At 33.2% G+C, this 22922-nt stretch overlaps 1 long non-coding RNA gene across 1 annotated transcript; it reads right to left on the bottom strand.

Moving 5' to 3' along the window:
- Positions 1–2506: 2506 nt before the first annotated feature.
- Positions 2507–22241, bottom strand: LOC145297901 (uncharacterized). Its single transcript, XR_013870347.1, has 3 exons — positions 22175–22241; positions 15479–15618; positions 2507–2858 (listed from the first exon to the last, which is right to left on the bottom strand). It is a non-coding gene; the product is annotated as an uncharacterized LOC145297901 (long non-coding RNA).
- Between the last annotated feature and the right edge of the window lie 681 nt (positions 22242–22922).

Below are 22922 nucleotides of genomic sequence, written 5' to 3'. Positions count from 1 at the left end.
AAAATCTAAAACATTTTTCGTGGACGATTCATAAGCTGGATGAAAGGTAATCGAAGGCACTCGTTAAATCATGCTTATGTATGAACAAATTTATTTGCCAGTATATATATATATATATATATATATATATATATATATTATATACATATTATATATATATTATATATATATATTATATATATATTATATATTATATATATATTATATATATATATATTATATATATATATTATATATATGTATTTTTTTACATAGGCATCATATTATATTATATATATATATATATTATATATATGTGTTATATATATTATATATATATTATATATTATATATATATTATATATATTATATATATGTTATATATATTATATATATATTATATATTATATATATATTATATATATTATACATATATATATATTATATATATTATATACATATATTATATATATATTATATATATCATCTATATATATATAATTTATTTTTTATTAAAAGGTAAACAGTTGGTCGCTACAAACAGTCACTGTTTCAGTCAATGAGACTTCCTCAGGCGACCCTGAACCATCTGATGCTAAAAAAAAAGGCTTTTTCGTTTTTCTTTAGCATCAAATAGTTTAGGGTTGCATGATGAAGTCTCATTCACTGAAACAGATGACTGTTTGTAGCGACCAAATAATACTATTTACCTTTTAATAAAAAAACAACAACATATTTTGCTCTTGTTATCGAACACAATCTAACGACCTCGTTGAGTTCATTAGTTCCTACTTTTGAATATCTCAAACTTGGATATATATATATATATATATATATATATATATATATATATATATATATATAACTACTTCATTTACTCACATAAAAGTAATATACGAAAGTATAAATTTACTGTACCAATATGACGAATGTTCAATGTAAAAATATAGACCAACATCTTGTTAATCTTTCCTACGCATAGTCCCAAATAGTAGTCCCTTACGTGGTGGCGACATACCCTGTTAGGAGTGAACGTGAGTAGTATATATATATATATATATATATATATATATATATATATATATATATATATATTAGTCATCCACATACAGTACTGTTTCGCTGTTTCATATCAAAGTAAACGGTATTCAGGAGGGAAACTCGTGAATTAAAACGAGGTTATTAAGCGTGTTCAATCAAAAAGAACAAAATATAATTTTATATACATAGACAAATATTACATAGTGGCTACTCTGACCATGCTAATGTGTTAGACAAGTAATCGGCCAGGACCACAAGTCTGTCCGAAACACATGCATGTTCAGTGTAGCGACTATGTAATATTTGTCTGTCGGTCAGGACCACAAGTCTTTGTCAGGCGTCGTAATAAATAATTTTATAAAAACTTTTATTACGTCGCCTGACGAAGACTTGTGGTCTTGACTGACCACTTGTCTTAAACATTAGCATGTTAAGTGTAGCGACTATGTAATATTTCTCTCTCTCTCTCTCTCTCTCTCTATATATATATATATATATATATATATATATTAGTATATGTTCAAATTGATGACCAATTTTGTCCTTATAACACTGACCACACTGATAACAGTTAAATGTGACTACATTTTTGCCAAACTACTATATATATATACATATTAATGTCTAATATATATATATATATATATATATATAGCCTTCCACATACAGTACTGTTTCGCTGTATAACAGCTCATCAGTGCGGCTAAACATGCAACTACCTCAAGCCAGGATCGAAACCCGACCGCCCAAACAACAGTCAAAGCTTCTAACCATTACGTTTTACGGCTGCTAGTGATTTATTTTCAGTTTCAAGTTTAAGGGTTTACCCCTCCTCTTCTTCTTCTTCTTCTTCTTCTTCATCTTCTTCTGTGTGTAGACGATCTGTCTTAATCGCGCCTCTTTATTCAGACCACTATCCAAATCCGATTGGGTTTGCGTCATAAACAGGGAAGTTAAACAATAGTAAAACGAAAATGTGCAGCTGATGTTGATATTTGACGTGAAGCATTCGCTAACACGTTGAGTTTTTTTTTGTTGTTGTTTTTTTTTAGTAAAGTCGAGTAGAAAAATAAAAACTAAGTAAAAAAAAAGAGAGCCATTTTGACTGGCGCGGAAATTTGTTAGACAAAAAAAAAGAAAAGAAAAAAGAAAGCAAAATCCTTATCGCAGGTAAAATTAGGTCACGTAAAAACATTACTTTTTCTTTTGCTGTTGGTAACGTCAGTGATGGAGATGATGTTTAAAACTATGGTCTCGAACCCATTTTTCTTACATCCTAATTATCGTAATCGAAATTGGAATTTATAAGAAAACTACGAGCATTTAATTCAATAACCAACAAAAATAAGAACGGGGGAAAAATAAAAATACAATAGATAAATGTGACCAAAGGCAAGATAAATTAATTTCCTACAGGGTGGAGCGATAAAAGTGTCGCCTTAAAAAAACAACACTACAGCTTTATTTTAAAACTTTATCGGGAAAATTCATTCAGGTAACTTGATTATGTAGTAGAGATGACATCTATTCAATGTAGCCGCATTCAGCCTCAATCACCGTCTCGATACGAGTCCAGAACTTGAAGTATGTCTCAGTGAGAGAAGGATTTAAAATCGTAGCACTCCTTCTGAAGCCAAGCCTGGGCCTCTTTAGATTGTCGGCCGGTGCCTAGTTCTGCTGTCACACACAGGGTTGCACCAGGGGACCATCGCGTTCTTCAGTACATCCAGGTACACTTTGGTGTTGACTTTCAAGCTGATTTCGAAGATGCAAAGGCCATAACCCTGTGCTGTGCCTTCAAGCGTTAAACCGACCGAATTTGCCAACTAGTAGATTGTCTGAAAAAAAGAAAAGAAAACCGACTTTTATAAAACGGAAATGGAATCGTGTCGTCTTTTCTAGGGCGACAATTTTATCATTCCATCCTGTATCTTTTGGATAAGATTTTGTGTTTTAACTTTTTTTTTTAGAGTATTTCTACTAAAAATATAAAAGCCTGTAGTGTTAGAACCAAAAAGATGGTGACCTCATTAGTATTATAGTTGAGTCTCAGTAATGGCTAAATAATCGAAAATTAAACAAAATACTGATAGAACATTGCATTTTAGCACGACTGTTGATATTTATTTAATGTATATCTACGAGTATTTTGTTTAATTTTCGATTTTTGCGCGTTTATTGAGGCTTGACTGTGCTTAACGAGACCCCCATTATTTTTTCTTCTTACTCGACGGGCTTTACTCTTATATTTATATTTTAAGCAAAAAATATTTTAAAATAAGTTAAAACGCAGAAAAACATATTCGGGTAGGTAAAAGAGAAACTTATCTTTGGTAACATTAACCTGTTGTAAATTTATTTTTCACGTCCTTTTTGTTAGCTGTTCTAATAAATGCCCAAATTTACAATGGAAGTCTGGTTAAACTATATAAATCATTTTTGTTTATTAATGTTCTTTTATTCTATTATTTAAAAGCACGGTTAAATAAAAACACAATGTTCACTCTATTATAAAGTCCAATACGTATTTATGTGTATATAAATAAATATATACTAGCTGAACCTGTGGAAATTCCACAGTGGCATCCTTCATATGTAATAATATTGCTGCTGGGAATTCTGTGGATGTTCAGCCTGAATGAAGACCCCACAATATTATTGTACCTATTTACAATGCCTCCCCACGGGACAGAGTTAGACACCAGGGTCGTTTTTTAACGTGGAGAAAAGGTACAAAAATAAAAATTGCCTCAGTCGTGAAGGACTTCTCCTCCACTGAAAGAGAACGAGAAATGGAAGTGCCGCATCTGAAGAACAGATGGTATTTATTTGCTCCCCCACCGAGCAAATTAGGCACAAGGCCGATTTTTAATGTGAGGAGTGAAGGGAGGGGGAAGGGGAAAAGGGGGCCAGCTCCCGAGAGGTGGGAAATGGTAGCTGGTTAAAGGTCAGACATGTGGGGTCGCCCCCACATCTTGTCTTTGCTAGTCATAGCTAGTCATAGCTTGCAGTATCTGCCGGAACAGACACTACACTTTGATCTTGGCCAAAAGGCCAAGCCATAAAGTTATTTATTCAAGTAATCTGGTCAATGTAGTGTCAGAATATATCTGGCTATTAGAGTTTATCTTCAATATCCTTATTAGAGTCTGTGACATGTCCATTGTATGGACGCCCGGCGCAAACGGGAACCCCACTATATCATTATTCCATCTTTAAAAAACCGAATACTACCTGTAGCCAGAAAACAAAGAAGGTATATTTTAGCTTCACGTTCGACCTAAAAGCGACATCATATTATTATTGTTTTTACATTGCCTCTTCGGTGATCGGGAGATCCTATTTATTAAAAAAGATGATAGAAAGTGATAACGTACTACGAACATTAAATCAACATCCTTATATACTAATTTAATGTTCGTAGTATGTTATCACTCTCTATCCTCCTTTTTAATAAATAGGATCTCCCGATCGAATAATTTATAATCTGGAATCTGGAAACCGTGACACACGTACGTACTGCCATCCCTTCACGCAAATGTTACTAGCAAAACACGCACCAATTTCTACACTTCAGACAAAACGAATAAAAGAAGCAAATAGCAAGTCAGACAACCATTTAAAACTTACTCCGTCGTTTCCGAGTTCGAAAAAAGAATCACTTACTTCGTAAATAGATGTCAATAGGGTTTTTTTTTCTTTAAGTAATCGGAAATGATAATGATAATTTATATGCGAAAAATTATTATATTGTCGTAATTCTGTTGTTTTCAAGTCATATTTTCTTATTAACTAGAGAGTGAGAAAAAATGGTGAACTATATTCTCCGTCAAAACACGAAAGATATACACTTGTAGTAATGATAAACCTGGTGAAGCTTACCACAACTGGTTTGTTGAAATAGGACAATATTATAGAATAAAAACATTGAACGAATCCGAGTGAACTGAAATTGTCAGAAATCACACACACACACACACACACACACACACACACACACACACACACACACACACACACCGTAAGTGACAGATAATAATAATAATAATAATAATAATAATAATAATAATAATAATAATAATAATAATGTAGAAAATACTAACAGCACAGCCGAGGGAACAAGTTTATCAATCCCGTCATAATCGCGGACTACTTCCTGAGGAATAAAAATAGTGTCAAAAAGGAAAAAAAGGAACACATTACCTGTTATACATGGACAAAAGGATTATGAAGGAAGTAAAAAGTAGAAAAAAACTTGGCCATGGCATGGATCGACTACAATAAAGTGTATGGCAGAATCCCTCAAGCATGGATAATAGAATGTCTGAGAATGTACAAAATACAAGCACGATTATAACTTTATCCATCTGTTTCGGTTGGTTCGATACTGAGGCTGAATGTAAACAAAACACATAAATCTCTCTCTCTCTCTCTCTCTCTCTCTTTGTTTCTGGAAAACACATTTAGGGAGAGAGAGATAGATAGATAGATAGATAGATAGATAGATAGAGAGAGAGAGAGAGAGAGAGAGAGAGAGAGAGAGAGAGAGAGAGAGAGAGAAGCAATTAATTCCCAGCGGTTAAATAAGCGTATATCTGCAGACGTCATGTTGGATAGTATCTTGGTCATTCGTTTTACTGTACAGGATTGCATTCTGGAATAAGGGTTCGTTCTGGTGTAAGCCAATGAGAATAGCCGGGAGGTTTTCAGGGAGAATTTATTATTTTTCGAACCGAAGAACGAGAATTTAACGGCTGTGCTATGAGTTTATGAATCAGTTACAGAGGATAAAACCACAGTATCCGTACCCTGTGTATAACAATCTGCGGTGTTTACTGGTGGCGGTGGTTGGACTTTAGTGATCGGGGTAAAAATCGGGACTACTTCCTCTGTAATCTAATGCGATCTCGGATGTAATCTAAGTTTTATTTAAAAACCTGGATGTGTTAGAAAAGTATTTATAAAGTTACGTAAGATAGTGGCTAATAGGCTAGACATAAGAAACTTGCATGTGGCATCTGTTGTTTGAAACCTACGGGATTAGGGGAGTAATTACGCCTCTTTCATTATATATAAAATAATAATAATAATAATAATAATAATAATAATAATAATAATAATAATAATAATAATAATAATGCCGTAATCATTTTGCTAATTCTTGGTGGCCTGAAGTAAAGTATGATTTTATGACAAGGTTCAAATCATTCGACTGGCAGTAATTATCGTTTCCTACATTGATGCTAACGTAGGTTCGAAACACATGCGTCATAAACGGTACCTTCCAATAAAAAGGAAAGACTTCGACCTCTGTTGATAACACACAAAAAAGTCGTGAAAAGTCAAGGAGGATGGAAGGACTGAGAAGAGAAAACATTTGTCTGCATCATCTCTGCTGGATGAGTTCAAAGAGTACTGGAACTTTGGAGAGACTTGTTGTCATTCAGACTCCAGGCAAAACTATCGTCAATGGACAATCTATTAAAATTATCAATGAGAATTCTTCCTGAGTACGAATAATAATAATGAGTACGAATAATCGGCAGCGACTGGCACCACACCAAATAGTCGTGAAGGATCAAGGAGGATGGAAAGACTGAGGAGAAAAAACACCAATCAAACCACAACTGGATGACTGCAAAGAGTACTGGAACCTTGTGAAGGCTTAGTGCCACCCGAATTCCAGTAAAGGCTAATGGTTGTTGCCAATGGGAGATCAATGATAAATGGTTATTTCAATAACGCGAATTAATTTGAAAAAGTTATCGAAAGAGGGGAAAAGTACTGGAAATCTGAGGAGATTTGTTGTCATTCGGATTCCGGGGAACATCACAGATTGTTCTGGTCTTGGATATAACCTTAAACTATATCCAGTGGTGAGGCCCCAGTTTGCGGGCTTTGGGGAGTGTGGAGCCACCATTTAATCTATATTGCTCCCAGGTCCACTCTGACCCGGAGTGGTAGTACCTGTTAGGGTCCCAACTATGGGTTAAATAGAAACTAACTTGAATACAACAAATATATTCTATTAAAAAAATTTCTTCAAAATCTTTGGATTCGGCATTAAATAACCTGAAATGGGTTGATATGCCGTAAACCAAAAACAACCAACCAAACCAACAGATTGTTCTCGAGAAGAAATCTTTGATGATGTCCTATATGAAAACTCACAGTAAATAATAATAATAATAATAATAATAATAATAATAATAATAATAATAATAATAATAATAAAAAGAAGAAGAGGAAGAAGAAGAAGAAGGTGATGAAAAAAACAAAAAAACAAACATACAACACAATCTTTAAAATATCAGACTAAATTGACAACTTTATGATAAAATTAATGAGAAAATGGAAACTGGGACTGCATTCACCGCGTCAACACCAAAAAGATAATAATGGCGGAAAGTTCCATCAATTCATAATGCAACATCCGATATGTGACTGAATTGCCGTAAATAAATTAATGTTCCAAAATGGCGTTTGTCGTTCGTATTCATTTATCGCACGTAGAGATATGACACAACATGGCGACAAACCAAACAAAGCTGCTACATTTCAAAACCATTGCATTTTAGTTGTATTCACTTTATTTTTCAGAAATGTTTTCTCCGTAGCAGTATGCAGAATGTCGGCAGCGCTTTATATTTAGCTGCTTCTTATAAAGGAAAGCCCTCGGGTCGTATAGAACACTTCAATGAAAATGTTTAAAACTCTAGCCATAATTACATTAAATCAATTATATTTAACAACATTAAGCCGGTTTTAATAACTGGGACAAATGTCATTTTAAGAATCTCTAAAGGACACTTCAGAAAATTAACACTTTTTATAACATGAACCGTTTACAAAAATTAAAACCACTTGTCTTCTACCATCATTAGAAAGAACTTTCCTTCGTTCGTTCATGTGTCTTTGTGTAATTTCTGTGAACACACTGTTACAATCTCGACCTCTTCAAATATAATATCACAAAACACTTGCTATAAATAGTCCTCGCAAGCCATAAACAGTTATTTTCAAGTGTTAAATGATGTCTCACCCGTATACGATGGCCGTTGCAAAAGTAAGTCCTCCTATTTTTTTACTTAATGTTGAAGAGCTATGAAGACGAGATTCATACTATTAAAATGAGCGACCTTATGCGCTCTAGAATTTATTTTTCTACATAGTCACCATCATTCTCAATGCACTTTTCCTGACCGTTTTTATTTCACGGTCGTAAAAGTTCGGACCACTCCTTGTCACTCACATCTCTGCCGCCACTCTGAAATCGAGGAAACCATCTCCTTATTGTGCTGACATTAACTGCATCGACTTCCTCAATGTGAATGTTGATCAGTTCAATTTTTTTGTTTTGTTTTTGCGTGGAGGAATTCAGTGACGCATTTTTGTTTCTGGCGTACAAAATGATTGCTTTCTGTTCTACCATCAGAGTTCTTTTTAGACCGGTGCAATTTAAAACAAAAGTTTTTACCCAATCGAAAGTGCGCCGTTTTTTTGTGAACTGGGCTTTTCCTGTATAAGAAAACCGGCTTTTTTTTCTGCCTTGTTGAAAAGACAAGTAAATAAAGCCAACTCTTCTAATTCCAAACTATAGATCGTTTTAAATCTTCAAGTGTGAGTTTGACTATTGATGCCAATGTTGCATCACTGTGCTTGTTTTACATGTACTTTAATGGAATGTGCTCCGACGAACCTGTGGAACTAGCCGCCCCTTGATGTAACTAACCGGACAAGCACCAATATTTTCACCCCATTCAATAGATGCTGAAAAGTGTTCTTTTTTTTACTCAAACTGCTAGACTTTTGAATTCCCTTCCTGTTTCTCTGTTTTTCTTACTGTACTAACACGCAAAAAAGTTAAATATAATATTAATAGATATTTCGCTACTCAACTTCCTACTTAGAATGTCTCTGTAGGCATGGTCCGTAATTCATGTAACTCTCAATGGCAATGTCTTTTTTGGGAGAGGGTGAATAAGACATTTTTCAATTAAGTTCAATTATTACTTAGTTTTCACCACTGCAATTTTTAATTTCTTGCAGCTATCTTGTTGCCTACCCCCCCCCCCTTGCCAATACAGGAGGTGGACACACTCCCCGAAAAACCCGCTTAGCAACAAAATCACACCTCTTCACTGTTGAGGTCCCTAAATGTCAGAAAGCTTTCTATTTGAATAGTTTTTTTTAACTTCGAACAGCTAGACTTTAGAATTCCTTTCCTGCTACCTGCTTCCTTGATTGTAATGATATGCAGAAGTTTAAATGTAATGTAAACTAACATCTTGTTAATCTTTCCTAGGTATGGTCCCAAATAGTAGCCCCTTACATTCAAGTTGCGATATGCCTTGTTTGGGATGAATGTGAGTACAAAAAAACAATCTATTAAAGTGTATAAAACTGTCTCGTCCTGTAACATGTGCCCAAACCAACTTCTTTTTACAGCCATAATCACGTTGACTTATCAGTTCCCGTAAGATCACAGTAGTTAAGCAACACTGATTATGGCCAGTACTAAGTGGGTAACCATTTCAGAAATCTAGATGTTGTATGTAACATAAAAAAATCTCTTAAATATTATTCTACAAATCGATCGTATATAAAACATGGTTGATATGCCGTAAAATACGAATACGCAACCAATAATAGTTAAATAGTTTTAAATAAGACGAAACTATTTTTTGTTTTTAATTTAAATTCAAGCAATGATTCTGTAATATTGAGTTGCCGATACGAATCAGTTGCATTCCAGTTCTTGGTTGGGGGTCCGTTATGTAAATGCACAACCATCACCCCAAGTGCCTTGTTAACTGGATTTCTAAAGACATTATAAAATAACAAAGCTAAAGAAATACATACGAGAATTTCAATGACATAGCCTCCCCCCTTTAGGCCTACAAATATTTGCTTACCAACCATGTTTGGTAGTGTGTACTTGCACAGAAACTGGCGTATGCTCATCTGTTAATATCTATCCACGTTCCCATACTTTTCTCTGTCTGTCTCTATATATATGTCTCTCTCTGTCTCTTTCTCTCTCTCTCTGTCTCTCTGTCTCTCTCTCTCTCTCTCTCTCTCTATATATATATATATATATATATATATATATAGAGAGAGAGAGAGAGAAAGATATATAGATAGATACCAGCTTATAGGTATTCAGTGATAATTAATTTAACGCGGTTATTAAGAGTGATTATTAAAAAAGAGCAGGATATATTTATTTATAATATATATATATATATATATATATATATATATATATACATATCTATCTCTATATATATATATCACTACACACATACATTATAAGGTTATAAAATATTTTGTGTATAAGTTTTCCGTATTTATTTCAACAGTGTTTAATACGTAAGTAAAGCTTACTATTAAAGAATTAAAATATATTTATTGCAATTAAGCTACGCAGAGGCGTCCGTTTTTCATTCACATGGAGAATCGTCAGGCTAAGTACAGATATTTTGTTTATGTTTGTTTTTAAATTTTCACGTCATATTTCGTCTATCTCACTTACCCATCAGTTTCGTTTTTATTTTAGTCATACGGGTTAATGTTTTCATTAGCTAATGACTGAACTTCCCTTAAACAAAGGCCTGGCTGACCTTTTTTGTTTCGGTATTTATGCTGCCAGATGAAACAATAACAGATCAGTGCAGGGATCCTATTTCTAGGCGTTTCAATCCAGATCTTAGTTATTTTTATAATTAATCTGTTTTTCTTTTCATTTTTAACTTTTTTTAGAAACTATATTTTGAAATGCCTGTTAACGTTTTAAATGTATGAATGATCAGACAGCACACAAACATTAGACGTCAACAGAAACTATTATTTAAATAAATATGTAATCAGAGTTTTTTTTCTGTCTGTTTCGATTTACTCAAAACCGCACACACCTCGTCTTCTCATGTATCGTTCTCTTCTTCCTCTTCTACTTCTTGCTCTTTTTCTTCTTTTTTCTTCTCAGTCGTCAGAAGCGTCGTCTTTGTCTTGACTACGTTTTTCCTTCTCCCTTCTTGCTCACAGTGACCCGTTTTTATGCTAAGCTGAACTCTCGTGTGTGCGAGAGAACACGAGATTTTGCGTGATTACTTGGCAATATTAACCGGCCGCCGCCATCTTGCCATTTTTCTTTGGACGTGCCCGCTTTGCAGAGTGCACACCTCGAGCGTTTGTCAGGTAAGCCCGTCTGTTCGCAATTTATTACACAAAATAGTGTGTTATTTTTTAAATATAACTTCTGCTTAATAATTTTCTATATTAATCTATTAAATATCTAAAAGTAGTCTGTATATTAGAATTAACAAGATAATCTTTTATATTATTTTCAATGGAAACAATATAATTCAGGTATCGAACAATTCGATTTTAGAACAGATTTACAGAACGAATTAAATTCGAAAACCGAGCACCTGCTGTATATCAGAAGGTACAAATCTCCACCTGGAACCCAGTCTTTAGAACCATTGTGACGTTCCTGCCCTGGGCGCCATCAAATGATCCGACAATCGTCAATGTCTAGCCTCGGGGCACGCAAGTTTACAGTATTTTAAATTAAACGTTTCGCTTTGGATGCGTAGGCATGTACGCGAAGACGGATGACACGTGCGAAAAATTGAAAAGAAATTAAAATTCAATCTGGAATCAACATTCAACAGGAAAGGATTGCGTCAGCTCTCGGTCGAGTGCGAAACAAGCGAGAACAGAAATAAAACTAAGAAGTATTTTCTATAAAAGCACTCTTGAAATAGAGGAGAAAGGAAAACAACCAGCTGTTCTTATTGGCCCAATGAGACGTGAAACGAATCATTCCGTCATAAGAGATTAAAACGCCGATTCGAAATCGGAAATCGTCAATCTCTGAAAGATATGAGCGGAACGTATGTACATTGCCGGGGTAGCTCCAGTTCTCTCCAAACTTTAAAACAAATGCCTTAATGAATATTGCTTTCCTGATTGCTGGAAAACTGCTTCTGTAGTACCAGTTTTCAAGAATTCTGGCGAAAGAACTGACCCATTAAATTATCGTCCCATTAGCCTCCTCTCGCTTTCGCCAAAATATTTGAGTTCATAATAAACCAAGCTCTAGTCCATCACCTTACAGATGCTAAACTTCTGACCGACCAAAAATATGGATTTAGGCAACCCTTTCCACAGCAGATATCCTAACTGTAATCTCTGAACGTATATACCATTCACTGGACAAAGCAGGGGAGGGATATATCTAAGGCTTTTGACAGGGTATGGCATGAAGGTCTTCTCAGAAAAATCAGTTCCTACTGTATCACTGGACGAATACTTTACAAAATTAAATCCTTCTTATGTAAGAGAAAAATCTCGACGGTCGTACATCTAAACAATATGATATAAATGCGGGAGTGCCTCAGGGATCTATCCTCGGACCTCTATTATTCCTGATATTCATAAATAACCTCCCTGACAGAATTGTCTGTGAGATGGGTATATATGCTAATGACACCACGCTCTATAACAGGCACCACAGGAAAACAAATGAACGCATATCTAAGGAAATGGCAGAAATACTAGAGGAAGACCTCCAATCTGTAGTGGAATGGGGACAAAAATGGATAGTCAAATTCAATCCTGCCAAGACTAAACTTGTTTTCTTCAATAATTACAAGAAATCTTCTCTGCCATCAATAGCAATTGCCAAAGACTCATTACCTGAAAGTACTTCTTTTAAACTCCTCGACCTAGCGTTCACCGGGAACATGAGTTGGAACAGTTACATTGAGAGCATTGCCACGACGACTGCGAAGAAGGTAGGCTCTCTCTACCGTGCTAGAAAACTACTAATGCCTGAAAGTATCCTGTACCTCTATAAGGCTACCATTTGCCCATGTATGGAGTATTGTTGTCACATTTGGGCTGGTGCATCTGCTACTTGTGTCTCACTTCTTGACAGGATTCAAAAGAGAGTCGCCAACCTGATAGGTCCTGAACTGTCATCCAAGCTTCAGCCTCTGTTGCCTCGATGAAATGTTTCATCCCCCTGCCTGTTCTACGAGTATTTTAATGGTGAATGCTCTGACGAACTGCAAGCACTTGTGTTCCCTCGACGTAAACACCATCGACAAGCCCGACAAGCAGGTAAATCCCACTCTTACAGAGTAGAGATCCCTAGATGTAAGAGAGCCTTCTACTCCAGTAGTTTCTTCCCCAGAACTGCTAGACTTTGGAACTCCCTTCCAGGTCCATGCTTTCCCAACTGTACTGACATGCAGAAGTTCAAGTGTAATGTGTACAGACATCTTGCTGCCCAACTCCCTGCATAGTATCACTGTAGCTTATGTCCCTGCTAGTAACCGCCTACAAAAACTGGCAATGTGCCTTGTTTGGGGTGAAAATGTAAAAAAAAATTGTATCTTCACGAGGGTAGAATTAAACATAAGAATATCTATTGAGGAGAGTGGATTCGACTTATTATTCGAGCATCATGAATTCGACATATTCAAGGAAGGCATAAAGCCATATTATTCGAAAGTCGTAAATTTGATAGACTCAAGGATTCCACAAGGCCACGTTATTTGAGCGCCATGAATTCGACATATTCAAAGAGGGCATAAGGCCATATTATTCGAGCATGTTTTCACCGTATTTAAAGGGCATCATGCGGTTATGACTTACAGAATCGAAGATATTCATTTGGATGTACAACCAGGGAAAAGGGTGAAGAAATTATCTTTCTTCTTAGTCTAATTAGTATATGTTTATCAATTGTTCGAAGAACTTGATAGACTGTTCTTTTCTTCTGAAATCATAATTTGAATTTTGAATGACTTTATAAGTAGCGCGAATTAGTCCACGGCATTGCATCTTATAATCAAGAACTCTGAGTGACTCTCATTTCTCCTCATCTATCGTGATTTCTATTATTCATTTCTTTCTTTTTTCTTCATTCCCTGGTTGATTTTTATATGAAACAAATGAATAAACAAAGAAAGGAAAGAATATAAAAAGCATAATTTTGACTCTGGATTCCTGTTCTACTTCTTACTTCTAACTTGTCACTAACACTTTCAATGACGAATCAGAGAATATAAGCGCCATCAGCGATACACGGATCGATAATCACGTGGAAAGCCCCCCTAGGTTTTCAATTCATGGGATATAGTTGAATGGCGAATTTTCGCTGGTAGATCCCGACCCACATCTGTGAAGATTTCTGAGAGAAGATAATACTAAATTCAGATAAAAGCAATTTTAATTGAAACTGAGAAGAATACTAGGAATATTGCCAAATCTATTAGGATCTATGTCAGAGTCGTTAAAATTAGAAGTATGGCCACTCCCCTCTTCTGAATATTTGAAGACAAAGTATGTAGCATCTAGATACACACAACACAAAAAGCAATAATTGATAACGACACAGTGACATTTACAACTAAGCTTGAAATGGGATTTGGGTCATATAAATAAGAAAATGTTATCTCCTCAACACAAACTACAAGAAAACGTTTAGGAACGAGAACCAAAATATTTCCCGCTGAATATTTAATTTTAAAAAGAAATGTATTCTAAAAATCGTTTATTATATTTTTTTCAAATGTTTTCATAAAGAATAAACGAAGAAAATTTGGTTGATTATAGAATTAAGTTCACGAGAGAAAGCAAACTGTTTGAAAATACAGAATTCCTGATCTAAAATGTACTAAATCTTGATGTTATTCTTGTTTATCTTTTCCTTTGCAAAACTCAATCATGTTTTGCAAAATCAAAACTGAAAATAACAATTTTCCTCTACAAAACAACAAAAAACAAACTACATGAATAAATATTTGAACATAAAACTGCTTTTTCTCCCCAAAATGACTGGATTTAAGAAAAATCTACTGATGAAAATGTCACAAAAATCAATTTCTAAAATAGTAATTAATATATACTCATAAAAAGGCCACAAAATGTATTCCTAAAATGGTGATTTATATATATTCGTAAAAATGCATAAAAAATCTATTCCTAAAATGGTAATTAATATATACTCATAAAAGGCCACAAAAATTTATTCCTAAAATGGTGATTTATATATATTCGTAAAAATGCATAAAAAATCTATTCCTAAAATGGTAATTAATATATACTCATAAAAAAGCCACAAAAATTTATTCCTAAAATGGTGATTTATATATATTCGTAAACATGCATAAAAAATCTATTCCTAAAATGGTAATTAATATATACTCATAAAAAGGCCACAAAAATGTATTCCTAAAATGGTGATTTATATATATTCGTAAAAATGCATAAAAAATCTATTCCTATAATGGTAATTAATATATACTCATAAAAACAATTAAACCAAACTCCATGAATAAAGATTTGAACATATAAAGCATTCAAAATTTTTTCCAAAATTACTTGATATGTCGTAAAAAACAAAAAAACAAAACAAAACGAAAACATTTTTATATATATTTACCTCCTTTCTAGATGGTGAGACACAAGGTTAGATGTGGATTTGATGAAAGTGTTTTGTGGAAAGAACTGGATTCGAATCTGACACACGCAGACTTTCAGCCCGTGTCGTTAAACACTTCGTCACTGTCAAGGGTTGATATGCTGTAAATCAAAATAACCAAACTAAACTCCATGAATAAATATTTGAACGTATAAAGAGCTTGAAGCATAAACATATTTTTTTTCAAAATTGTTGAATTCGGTATCAAATAATTAAAAAAGGGCTGATATGCCGTAAAACATCATTAGAGGGAAGCTGACATTTGTTAACGTCACAGTCACACTTGCAGTCTTAATAATTAATACTGTGAACGTTTAAAAAGCTAGCAATTATCCCAACCTCTTCAGAAAGTAATTCAGATGTAAGGAAGCTATTATCTCACTCAATAAAAGAACCCTTTACTTTTCGTTCCGCTCCAGTTCTGTTGAGGCGTAGCAAACTGTTTAATATTCAAGGGGCCTATTAAGACCTGGAATAACAAGTGTACAATATTTTCTATTCTAAATTGGGATAGAGTCAATATCGTCATCTTAAGAGGTCCTTTAAATTAAGAGTAAAGATTAGTGCTCTACGTCTAAAATGAGAAACCGGTTTTGACATTTATAGGCGCAAATATCCCTGAGTTCATGTCTACACAGTCGTATACACACGAATTCAAATGGACAAGCAAAAAAGTAACAAACAAGTAACAAAAACTTAGGTACGATACATGAGAACAAACTAGTCATAAAAATAACGAAACTTCTAATTAGATTAAAGTAACAAAAATCTAGTGATAAAAATGCCACAAAAACCTATTCCTAAAATGTTAATTAATATCTACTAATAAAAATGCCGCAAAAATTTCTTCCTAAAATGGAGCTAAATATAAATTTATACATATTTATAATTATAAATTAATTGATATATCACAAAAATCTATTTCTAAAATGGTTATTAATATATACTCATACAAATGCCACAAAAATCTATTCCTAATATAATAATTAATGTAAATACCCCCAAAATATATTTATAAAATTGCAATTAATAAATACTCATAAAAAATGCCACAAAAATTTATTCCTAAATGGTAATTAATATATACTCATAAAAATGCAACAAAAATCTATTCCTAAAATAGAAATATATACTCATAAAAATGCCACAAAAATGTATTTCTATAGTCGTAATTAATATACACTCACAAAAATGCCACAAAAATCTTTTCCTAAAATGGTAATTAATATATACTCATATAAATGCCACAAAATCTATTTCTAGAATTGTAATTAATATATGTCCATAAAAATGCCACAAAAATCAAATTCTAAAATAGTAATTAATATATACTCATATAAATGCCACAAAAATTTATTCCTAAAATAATAATTAATATATACTCATATAAATGCCATAATTCTCAACGTTTATACTAAACGAATGATTAATCTACAGATCTGAAATTTTGTATATAGGGTATTCAGACACATGAAACACTTTTGAATACATTATTATCCAGAAAAACGGCTGCTAAGAGGTCAAAATTAAAAAATTCGTACGTAGGAGTTATCGGATTTTTATCTGTTTGTTAACTGACTCACGAATGTGCATGCTTGGAGGGTTTATAAAGCAGATTTCTTATGTTAAGAATAAGTAGGTTTGAAAACATTTGTTACAGCGTGTCAAGTTGGCCTAATGGTTATGGTACTCGGATCACTGTTTTTAGATTTTAGCTTTGATCTTAGCTTTTTTTACTTACAAGAAGTGAACGGTAAAGAAAAAATATAATACTCGCGTGCACATGTCTCTGTTTCTGTATTAACATAATATTTATGTGTATTTTACAACCAGGCAATGTCGGGCGGCCTGCTAGTCTTCTAGCAGTCTACTATCAGCTGTTTCTAGACAACAGAGGATGTATGGTCAGCTGTTGCTAAACCATATAAAATATATGGTAAGCAGTTACTAGACCGTAAAAAAACACAGAGTTACCTGTCGTTAGACCACATGAAATGAATTGTCAGCTGTTGCTAGATGAAATATAAGATCAGATGTTCTTTACCAAAGTATCTTCTATTTTATATCATATTCCAAGGTGTGTTCCTGGTATTCAAGCGAGAAAATATTGTATGCAATAGCTTGGCAATGAAAATGAGGCATTATTATCTGTGTTTGAATCAATTTCAAATCCCCCTAAAGGTAACTCCAACGTTTTTGCCCGTAGATAAAAAATGGTGATGTTTTTATTTTCTTTCAGAAACAAAAAGCATCAAGCTTGTTATATTTATTTTATTGCCTGGTTGTAAAATAGGCTTAAATCCACAATATGGATATCATAGGAGATAGGAGAGCCACAATATATATATATATATATATATATATATATATATATATATATATATATATATATATATCGTGTCACCCTGCATTGATGATTCCAAAAAAGATGAAGCACCAATGCTTGTAGGTATTTGATAATTATTATAGTAAATAATTATGCCAGCCCCTTTAAGAACATCGGTTCTTATCGTTGAGCACTGTACACTGAAATAAAGTCAATCACTTAAGCTCACATGCGCAGATCATAATGTTATGATCATTAACTCACTCTGTCAGACATTAAGACATTTAAAAATAAATGTTTAAATTTCAACAATATTTCTCGCAGTTATGGTTGGCCGAGACGATTTGTTCCTTGCTAGTGGAGTCAGAGATGACTTCATTGCCGGGTTCGAATCTCCCAACCGGCAGTAACCATGTCACCCTGCACCGATGATTCTCGAAAGGATGAAACATTAGTGCCCGTATGTATTTAATACTTATTATAGTAAATAACACAAAATTCAAGCAAAGACGGCCGGACGGTCAACAGAGTTTTATAATCATTAAGATAAAATGAAAGGAACAATGATGCCCTTTTCTCTTCCCTGCAACCCCTCTCCCACAGAAGAGACGTTGCGAGCCTATCCTTGTTTTATCGTTATTTTCATGGCAGGTGCTCGTCTGAACTCCAATCCCTGGCCCCCCTCGCCATCTTTCACGAAAAACACCCGTCTAGCTGAATCCACTGTGAAAAATTTCCCCCACTCTATATCTGTGCCTAAATCAAAACGCGGATTCCATGAACAAAGCTTCTTTCTTAGAAATGCACCCTGTGGAACTCTGTTCCGTCTGCCTGCTTCCCTCCGGACTACAACTTGGATGTCTTCAAGTCCAATGTTAACAAATTCCTAATGAACCGCCCCCTTAAGTAAACACTTCATCAAATCTCCACACTAACGTAATGTACTTGCAATAACCCTTATCCCTGAGTGGCTTCCGGGCCTTGATAAGTGGTGATCACTGTGTAAAAAAAAAAACAAAAACAAAAACAAACAAAAACGAACTGGTCTTTTCTGGCGAGAAAAGCTTGTAAAACTCTTCAATATGGAAATATTTTATCGGTCCAACGATACATAACTTGGATGCAAAATTTATTACCCCGACATCCTACCAAATCGGCCGTTGTACACTGTGAAATACGAAACAAATACGCTTTGTATTTTTTCTTGAAATATAAACACAAGTAATGTCAACCTATACACTTAATGAATTTTTGATCTACAGACTTGAAATTTACGGTATTCAGAGATGTGGACAAATATTTATCCGTTTTCATCTGGCAAAAAGAGCTGGTAATTGGGCAAAATTGAAAAATTGGTACGTGGGAGTCGTCAGATTTGTATATTTGTCAGCTGCGCATGCGCGCCCGGTAGTTTCTTTATGTTTAGAATAAATAGTTTTAGAAAATACTTTTTGTAGATCGTGTCAAGCTGGTCTAATGATTATTGCACTTGACTCACTGCTTTTACGTTTTGGCTTCGATCCTAGCTCAAGTATTTGTTTTTTACTTACAAGAAGTGAACTGTTAAAAAAAAAACACATAATACTCGCATGCACATGTCTCAGTTTCTGTCCGTTTTCTTTATTTTATTTTTTAAATGAAAGAATTGAACGCTACATTTAATACCGGGCAACGCCGGATATATCTTTTAGTATATAAATAAATTAACTGAAATTTTAAAAACTTTCAGATTACAGGTTGTATACATGTAAAAATTCAAATTCATGTAAATATTAGTATCAATATTTATCAAACAACTTCCACGACAAATTTATTATTCAACAAGGAATACAAAAATGTAAAGATTTTTCTTTCATCCATGGATTTTCAGTAAATTGCTTATCTCATGAAAGGAAATGTTTTTTAACAAAATAATGTTCATAGGCAGTTATAAATTTTGCTATGTAGCACATAGTTTGAATAATTAAAAAAAACCTAAAAGAAGACTAAATTAATAAAAGTATATTCCATGATGTAGTTTAGGCACGGCCAAAAAAAAAAAAAAAAAACGAAGAAAAACAAAATTGTTTTTTTTTTAAACGAATAAAATCTATTAAAATCCATTATTCTTGAGCAACTTTTTCCAGAAAGATAAAAACCTAAATTTTATCATATGAAAAGCAGAATAATATAAAACTTTTTCTATTTTTAATAGAATTTTAAATTTTCAAATAAGACACTATTCACCGCCATTTTTGAAAGTTTTTGAACCAATTATTATTTTTTTGTCTAAATAAGATTTTGTATGATTTGTTATCAGAATATGCAAAAGTAGTATAATAGTAGTATTATAGCATAAGTACCTGAATTTCAAATAATACCATCTTTTATCTAAGTGTATAGATTTTGCGTGGCCAAATAAAAAAAAATAATGGTAGTTTAGAGGAAACTACGGTAGCCTTGATAGGACTAAATAAGTTCATTTAGTCCTGTAAATTTCCATCTATTTTTAACGTTGGTTTTGATGGGTTTAATTCTTTTTCCATAAGCGATATATATATATATATATATATATATATATATATATATATATATATATATATATATAAAATTGATATGTAGTTTGCTTGAAGCATTGTGTGGGATAGATATGTAGTAGAGATTTACAAGGCTATCACAATGCGAGGAATGAGGTATAGTCGGTGTTGAGAAGAGAAGACGAAATCAAGTGGCGATTTACAAATCAATAAGTACATATATATATATATATATATGCCTATATATACACACATTATTCAATTGTATTAAATACAAATGTCTTACTTGTTATGTATTTGACAATATCCATAAAATATTTCGGGAAAAATTCTCCTTTTCAAATGGTGGACGTGATAGATCGATTCAAAAATAATTCCCCTTTTCAAATTGTGAACGTGACAGATCAATACAAATAGCATGTTTTGAATTTTTTCCCGAAATATATTATGGATATTTTCACAGACATAACAAGTAATACATTTGTATTTAATAAAATTGAAAAAATATATGTATATATAGACATATATATATATATGTACTTATTGATTTGTAAATCGCCACTTGATTTCGTCTTCTCTCATCAACACCGACTATATCTCATTCCTCGCATTGTGATAGCCTTCTAAATCGCTACTATATATATATATATATATATATATATATAATCATTTCAAATAATACCATCTTTTATCTCAGTATATGGATTTTTCGTGGCCAAATAAAAAAAATAATGATAGTTTAGAGGAAACTACGGTAGCCTTGATAGGATTAAATAAGTTCATTTAGTCCTGTAAATTTCCATCTATTTTTAAAGTTGGTTTTGATGGGTTTAATTCTTTTTTCATAAGCGATATATATATATATTTGTGTGTGTGTGTGTGTTGCCTACATAATCCATAAATGTAAGCAACGATGGGGCTGGCTAGTATTAGATGGATGACCATTTTGGAAATCTAGGCGCCGAATGTATTAGAGACAACTCTAGTGTCATGCTTGGTCGTTTTGCCCTGTCTTGCCACCAGGACAAAATGTTTTTGGAGGAGAGAGTGTGGTAGATACAAAAGTCTCCCACTCTTTAAATAAAGTCAAGCGTAAGTCACAGCAAAAAGGGAGAGGGAGAGATAACAACTATTTGTAAATACGAATAACTGTGTGTAGACCTTATGGTCTACCGTAGGTGAGGAAATATCACGTAACAATAAATTGCTGAAAGAAATTATCGTATTTTTTAGCAAAATGCGCAGTTATTTATCGATTATTTTCTTTTTTGGTATCTATTCTTAAAATCTTTTCCTATTTAATTGTATATTAGCTATATCGGGCCCAGTAAAAGAAAATTATTAATTTATTTTTCAAAGATTTTAAAGTAATGTTTTGCGTAAAAATAATAAAAATATATACTTTTTCTTTGACAACATAAAAGAGAATAATTAATTATCATTTATTCCACGAATTTCACACTTCAAAACACCAAAGATGAAAAATTAAACACATTCAAAATTCGGATTTTCAACTTTAAAATCTGATACGTTTACAGTTTTTTTAATCTACAATCCTCACTCTTCCCACAATAAAATATATTCTGTTCGGTTTCGGCTGATTATTTTATGCATATTTGTAACCGTAAATAAAGAAGGGTGTTTTGTAGGCAAAAATATACGCATAAATATCGACTATGAAAAATTTACACCGATATAAAGTTCGTTCTTCACCTATAATCGGCAAAAATTTCCTATTGATTCGATAATTACTTCATTTTTGGTAGATAAAAATCTACCAAATCACCAAAGAGAGATTCCGTCAAAAATACTTACCCCACTTTCCGTTTCGGCCATGCCTAACTTGTTAGATTCGGTGAAGAAAAATAGAGATGCAACTGTAATGAAGAAAGGTATAATCTAGAGTAAAAGGATAATTTTAATGCTAAAATGTATGCACATGAAGCAATCCGTAAAACGTAAATTTTGTGAGATAATGTTTACCGAAACATTTCTCGCACAATTAATATATTTTAAAGCAATATATTAAAAAGTGTCAAAAATATTAAAATCATAATAGAATATAGACCACTACGACAAAGAAAAAAATCCGTAGGGTCTCATCGAACATTAAAACATAAATGAAATATACGATACTTTCTCTAGACTAATTAGTAATGGTAATTGGGTTATAAAGATTACCTTAACCCAGATATTTACATTCGACTGATATTAGGCCTTAAAGAAAGTGGATAAAAAGGAAAAGAAAAATACGAGGGTGCTTGCAATAAGTAATGCCCCTGACCCACTTCCAGTGGTCTAAGCTAGCTGAAATTTTGCATGTGCAATGATTTATATCTCTACGGATTATGTGGCAAATTGCAGCTCTGAACTAATTGTGGTTTCTGTTTTACAGGTGTTTGAACTGAGTCAGGTGTGAAACGGAGCCTGTTGAATGTCGAGCAGTGATCCGGCTTTTGTATTTGAAAGGACGCACTCCACTGGAGACTTTTGATGAAATGAAAGAAACTTATAGTGATAATGCCTCATGATATGACCTCATAAAACGCTGGCATATTGAATT

Source organism: Euprymna scolopes, chromosome 18 (assembly GCF_053919585.1).
Source record: "Euprymna scolopes isolate OS-2025 chromosome 18, ASM5391958v1, whole genome shotgun sequence".
Classification (NCBI taxonomy): domain Eukaryota; kingdom Metazoa; phylum Mollusca; class Cephalopoda; order Sepiida; family Sepiolidae; genus Euprymna; species Euprymna scolopes.
The sequence above is the reverse complement of the archived record's forward strand: the minus strand, read 5'-3'. Positions and strand labels throughout refer to the sequence as shown.